Source organism: Mustela nigripes, chromosome 1 (genome assembly GCF_022355385.1).
Source record: "Mustela nigripes isolate SB6536 chromosome 1, MUSNIG.SB6536, whole genome shotgun sequence".
NCBI lineage: Eukaryota > Metazoa > Chordata > Mammalia > Carnivora > Mustelidae > Mustela > Mustela nigripes.
Window position 1 is genome coordinate 37,723,405 of NC_081557.1, and position 6,875 is coordinate 37,730,279.

Consider the following 6,875-nt stretch of genomic DNA (forward strand, 5'->3'; position numbering starts at 1 on the left):
AAAGCCAGAGACTCATTCTCTCTGGAACATTATAGATATGAATTTATGTAGGAGTTTGTCATATTTGTAAGCAATCCAACTAGGAGAGCTCTGTTACCTTTAGAAAAATGAAATACTGTAAGCAACAGTTCTTTCAATCAGTTCTTCCAATCAGTCCTGATTGTGATGCAAGGGCCCACTCCCACATATCCCTAATGTAGCAAACTGACTCAGAGGGGTTCAGGTTTTCACAAAGGTGGAACTTTAATGTTCAAAAGCAATATCCAAGGATGAGAGACCACCAAGAGAAGATGACTTTCCAGATCTATTTGGATCCTTCAGTGTATGTCACACCCCAGAAGGTTTCAACGATTCATGATGATTTTATCTTCTAAGGTCGGGATGAGAAGGGATATAGAATGGAGGTTAGTATTGAACTACTTACTAAATGACATCCTGATTTCCATCCTGCACCTAGCCTCAAAGGAGCAACTGATGCTTCTGTTCCTGGGCTATCTACTGAGAGTCACCCCAGGCTAATTTATATTTCTTTCTTTTAATTTTTTTTAAAGACTTATTTATTTGAGAGAAGAGGGGGAGGGGAAAGGGAGAGGAAGCAGATTCCACATTGAGCATGGCACAGAACTCAGAGCTCCATCTCATGACTGAGATACAACCTTGAGATCAAGACCTGAATGGAAACCAAGAGTTGGAGTCTTAGCCAACTGAGATCATGACCTGAGCCGAAACAAAGAGTTGGAGTCTTAACCAACTGCACCACCAGAGTGCCCTCTGATTGTCTTTAAAAGAAACAAGATTATTGGTTGAGGATTAAGGGAAGAGGATATTTGAGATGTGAAGGGAGAAGAAAATTACAGATTTCTGGAGAGTGAAGGAGGATGATGACTTCAGGTAAATACACAGGATATAATTGAATGCGGGCCAAGTATTTGTACAACATATACAATGCTTGAAGCTAGTAAAAGCAATCTGGAGTTTGAAAGAAAGTTTGAAAGATAAGAGTAATGAGAACAACAGTAGTTTTTGTTTTATTTTATTTTTTTTTACTCAATTTTACTTTGGGAAATTACCCAAGGCAGTAATTGGAAAAAAAAAAAAAAAGAAGAAGAAGAAGAAGTCATAATGCTTGTCAAATGTTGATGTTAAGTTTTAATAGTGTCATTAATAGAAGTTTTACTCTACATATCAATATCACACAGCCTAACCATTTATGTGGTAGCCTCTGGGGGAATCAGTCAGAGGGTCCCGTTTCTCAAGCATGAACGAAGGAGAAATGTTGGCTTTCTATCACCTACTTGCATTTTTGCAAATCATATGAGCCATTCCTGGCCTGGTTCCTGTGGATCTCTCTAGCCTCATCTACTGATGCCCTTTTGTACTTTATGCCCTGAAAACTTTGGATGTCTTAGAATTGCTCACTAGATTGTGTGCTTATGTGTTCAGTACTGATGTTTTACTCTTAGCAAAAAACAGATCCAAGAGACAAAGAGTATGGATTGTCATTTTTGTAGCATCTGAGTTTTATACAATTTTGACTAGTTTTTTTTTCTTCTATTCACCCCAAGTCAACCACCTAGCAGTTGCTTTTCAGGCCTCAGATGAGTCTGTTCCTCATTCTTTTTTTTTTTTTTTTTCACATTAAAAAAAAAATCACTTATTTGACAGAGAGATCACAAGTAGGCAGAGAGACAAGCAGAGAGAGAAGGGGAAGCAAGATCCCTGCTGAGCAGAGAGCCCGATGAGAGCCCGATGTGGGGCTCGATCTCAGGACCCTGAGATCATGACCCGAGCTGAAGGCAGTGGCTTAACCCACTGAGCCACCCAGGCACCCCAAGTCTGTTCCTCATTCTGATAACTAATTTAAGGCAGGTTGTCAAACAAGAAAGGCAGCCCTTGCAGGAGGACTACAGTGATAAAGAGAATGCCAGGGATTTCTATCTTGAGTAGGTGGAACACCCTGACTTCCTCAGGCAACATAATGCTGACAAGAGCCTGCCTGGGTTGGTGTCCCAGCTCTGCCATTTACTTGCAGAATTTTAAGCAAGTCTTAAGCAAGTTACTTACCCTGATGTTCTCCTTGTTAGGATGAGGATAATAGTAGTATATACATTAGAGAAGATATAGAGCCTTATGAAGGATTAAATAAAATTGCCTAGGGCGCCTGGGTGGCTCAGTGGGTTGAGCCGCTGCCTTCAGCTCAGGTCATGATCTCAGGGTCCTGGGATCAAGTCCCACATCAGGCTCTCTGCTCAGCAGGGAGCCTGCTTCCTCCTCTCTCTCTGCCTGCCTCTCTGCCTACTTGTGATCTCTCTCTGTCAAATAAATAAATAAAATCTTAAAAAAAAAAAAAGATTGCCTATACAAAATACTTAGAATGGCTTCTATTTCAGTTATACTCATGGGATTTTAAGTTATGGAGATGACTAAGTAAAAACATGGGAAGGCTAATGCCATCGAAATGTTTTTATTACTTATGTATTCCCCAGATGTGAAGATATAACAAATCCTACAGTCTATGCCATACCCCACAAGTTTTCAACAATTCATAGAGCTACCTGGAGAAACATGGAGAAAGCAGTGAGAGGGAAGCCTGGCCCAGAGTCTTTATTATTCTCCATGGGAAAGGCAAAGGCAGGACAAGGGAAACTGCTTAGGACTGGTTGGTGTGAATAATTTGGTAGGCTCTGAGCTATAGGGGTGGCCGCTTGTTGTGTGGTACCTGGCCCTGGGTGAAGAATATTGAATTGATGTGGGGGAGTTAGATAACTAGGAGGTGACTGGGATATAAACTTGGGATTTGTTGGTTTGTATATGAAAAGCATGTTTTCAGGCAGGTTGCTTTTTTTTAAATTTAATTTTTTATTGAAGAATCCATTGATATACAATATTGTATTAGTTTCAGGTTACAACATAATTGATAATTTTTAAATTTATTTTTATTTATTTTTTATTTATTTTCAGGATAACAGTATTCATTATTTTTACACCACACACAGTGCTCCATGCAGTCTGTGCCCTCTATAACACCCACCACCTGGTACCTTGACCTCCCACCCCACCCCTTCAAAACCCTCAGATTGTTTTTCAGAGTCCATTGTCTCTCATGATTCACCTCCCCTTCCAATTTCCCCCAACTCCCTTCTCCTCTCTAACTCCCCATGTCCTCCATGCTATTTGTTATGCTCCACAAATAAGTGAAACCATATGATAATTGACTGAAACATAGTTGATATTTATATATATTGTGAAATATATACATAGATTTGGTATTTGTGTAATTTACAAAATGGCCACCACAATAAGTAGTCACCATCTGTCACCATAAAAGCTGCTATGATATTATTGACTACATTCCATATGTTGTATATTGCATCTTGTGTCTTATTTATTTTATAACTGGAAGATTGTACTTCCTAATCCCCTTCACCTATTTTGACCATCCTCCCACCCTTTGCCCCTCCAGCAATCATTGATCTGTTCTCTATTTGAGTCTGTTTCTGTTTTGGTTTTTTGTTCACTTGTTTTGTTTTTTAGATTCCAAATATAATTGAAGTCATATAGTATTTGTTTTACCTCTGGGAATTAGCTAGCCCTGGGAGGGGCAGTCTCTCCTTAGCCAGCTAATCCCCACAACATGTCAAAACATCATAAAAAGGGCACGTGGGTGCTCAGTAAGTTAAGCCTCTGCCTTCGGCTCGGGTAGGATCTCAGGGTCCTGGGATCGAGCCCCATATCGGGCTCTCTGCTCAGCGGGGAGCCTGCTTCCTCCTCTCTCTCTCTCTCTCTGCCTGCCTCTCCACCTACTTGTGATCTCTGTCTGTCAAATAAATAAATAAAATCTTAAAAAAACCCCATAAAATATTAAAAATATGATTAATACACTAGCCCATGGAAAGTGTTGTACAAATGTTAGTGACTCTTCAGCAAGAGACACAGCCTTGTTGGAAATCAAAGACAAGGAAGAGTTCAGATAAGGCTCATTGTGAAGGTTTGATTTGATTTGATTCTACAGGTGACAGAGAAGTTCAGGAAGCTTAGAAAAACTTTTGCCCAGAATTTTTCTGTTGGTTTGTGTTTCCCCTGGTTCTGGAATTTACAAATTGGAAATTTGTAATTCTGGAATTCCAGTTCCTGATACTATTCTGTTCACTTAGTGAACAATGTCTTGAGTTAAGGATTATACCTCTCATCTTTTGGTTTTTATGGAAACTGACTTAAATATGTTCTTAATCACATTCTTGGTTTAACCAAGGTACTAAAGCTTTTCAGACATAAATCAGCAACCTTTAAGTGAGATAATACTAAGCTAGTACCACCAACCCAGAGTAGTCAAATAAATAAAAGTATAGAGGTGGGTGTGAGCAAAATATGTTAGTAGCATAGAGTGTCAAGGAGACATGGTAGGGAGTTACAGCAATACAATCTTGAGATTATGGTTATATCAGTCCTTCCTGATACCATCTGAAAATGGCCCTCCTTCCTGATCAATGGCTCATTTTGTCTGGCCCAGGCCTCAAGGCATAACTTGCTTTCTAGGTTGGTACAGGCCTTACAGATCAAAGCTCTCATCTATTGCTCTTGACCTCATGAAGGAGAAGTTTCATAAATAATTGAATAAGTGGCCGAAGGAAGTGGAATGGAGATGAACCAAGTGGTTTGAGAATTCTTTAAAAAAATACCTGCGATTGCACTACTGGGTATTTATCTCAAAGATACTGATGTCGTGAAAAGAAGGGCCATCTGTACCCCAGTGTTCATGGCAGCAAAGGCCACAGTCACCAAACTATGGAAAGAAGCAAGATGCTCTTCAATGGACAAATGGATAAAGAAGATATGGTCCATATATACAATGGAGTATTACGCCTCCATCAGAAAGGGTGAATACCCAACTTTTATATCGACATGGACAGGACTGGAAGAGAGTATGCTGAGTGAAATAAGTCAGGCATAGAGAATCAATTATCAGATGGTTTCACTTACTTGTGGAGCATAAGGAATAACACAGAGGACATTGGGAGGTGGAGAAGAGAAGTGAGTTGGGGTAAATTGGAGGGGAGACAAACCATGAGAGACTGTGGACTCTGAGAAACAAACTGAGGGTTTTGGAGGGGACAGGGGTGGGGGTTGAGTGAGTCTTGTGGTGGGTATTATGGAGGTCACATATTGTATGGAGCACTGGGTGTGGTGCATAAACAATTTTTGCGTGGAGCACTAGGTTTGGTGCATAAACAATGAATGCTAGAACACTGAAAATAAATAAAATAAAATGAAATGGAAAAAAAATACCTGTGGGAATTTTTGGCAACTGATAAGATGTAGGGAATGAAGGGCAGGGAACTGATTTTGAGAAACTGTTGTTGTTACCACTAAGAAATGAAGTTGAAAGGAAGTTGATTTGGAAAATAAAATAAGTCCATATCCAGAATTACAATATTTGAAATGATGTGATACCTAATTAGATGTGCCCCACAGGTAAGAGGAAGCATAAGCCTAGATGAGAAGATTATCAGGATAGAAATGTTTATAAAACTAGCAAGCAAGGACTAGGTTAGCTGAGAGCATGTTCATTGGGTGTGGTCGGAAGACAGGAGAGAATACTGGAGAAGAAAAAAACCCAGATATTCAGACGTGGGAGATCCAGAGTTCAGAGAACAAAGTTCATGAGGCAGAGAGCAGGCAACTATGTCTGAGGTTACCTGAGAGGAAAATTGATCATTGAATGTGGCAACACAGCAGTCCTTGGCAGGAACAGTATGAGTGGTGAGGTAAGGAAGCCACATTTCAACAATTGAACACTCTGTCTAGGTGGGATTAAGGTGACTGGTATAGGTCACTGAAGATGTTTCACAAGAAAGAGATGGGCTAAACCCACAGATATTACTCAGATCTGAAGAAGTTTCACAAGGAAGAGATGGTCTGAACCCACAGATATTATTCAGTATAGTATTTTTCCTTTGAAGTGTTAGATATGATTTGAAGTAATTCATAGATAATCTCTTTTGGGAAAGAGAGTCTGTCATCTGTGAGTTCTTTAATTGAACTTCAAGATTGATGTCAAGGGAGTTGAGAAATATAGTGAAGTTATTTTAGAGAATATTTTTATTGAACAATCTTACTCAAAACTCTGTGTTTAAGCAAAAAACAAAAAGGAGGAATCTGTCTGCCATGTTGCTAGCATTTATTGGGTACAATGAAAATGATAAAAGGAGGGATGCCTGGGTGGCTCAGTTGGTTAAGCTGCTGCCTTCAGCTAGGGTTGTGATCCCAGGGTCCTGGGATTGAGTCCTGAGTCAGGCTCCTTGCTCAGCGGGGAGCCTGCTTCTCTCTCTTCCTCTGCCTGCTTATGTGTGCTCTCTCTCTCTGACAAAATAAATAAATAAAATCTTAAAAAAGAAAAATGATAAAAAGAAACTCATGTTCTGTTACTCTTATATGTATATTATTATGCTTCATGGGGATAATATAAAAAATATAAATCTATATAAACAATAATAAGCTTTTACAAAGTTAGAAAGTTCTGCTATGATTTTCAGCTACCACCCTTTCAATGGCACCTTCATGGAATTTTATTGAGCAAATGAATGGTAATAATATGTGATAATTCTCAATATGCATGTTGGGATGTTGTGTTATGAACATTGTGAGGTATATTACAAGTAATCTGCTGTTAAGAAAAGTTTAAGGTAAAACTACAGATTTATCATGGGAACCCACCTCATTAGATGGTCCTCTTAATAGACCACTGGGATGTTGATGAACTTTTTCACAGTGAGCTTCATGGGCATCACTTTAAAAAAAAAAAAGATTTTATTTTTAAGTAATCTCTACACCCAATGTGGGGGCTCAAGCTCACCACCCTAAGGTCATGACCTGAG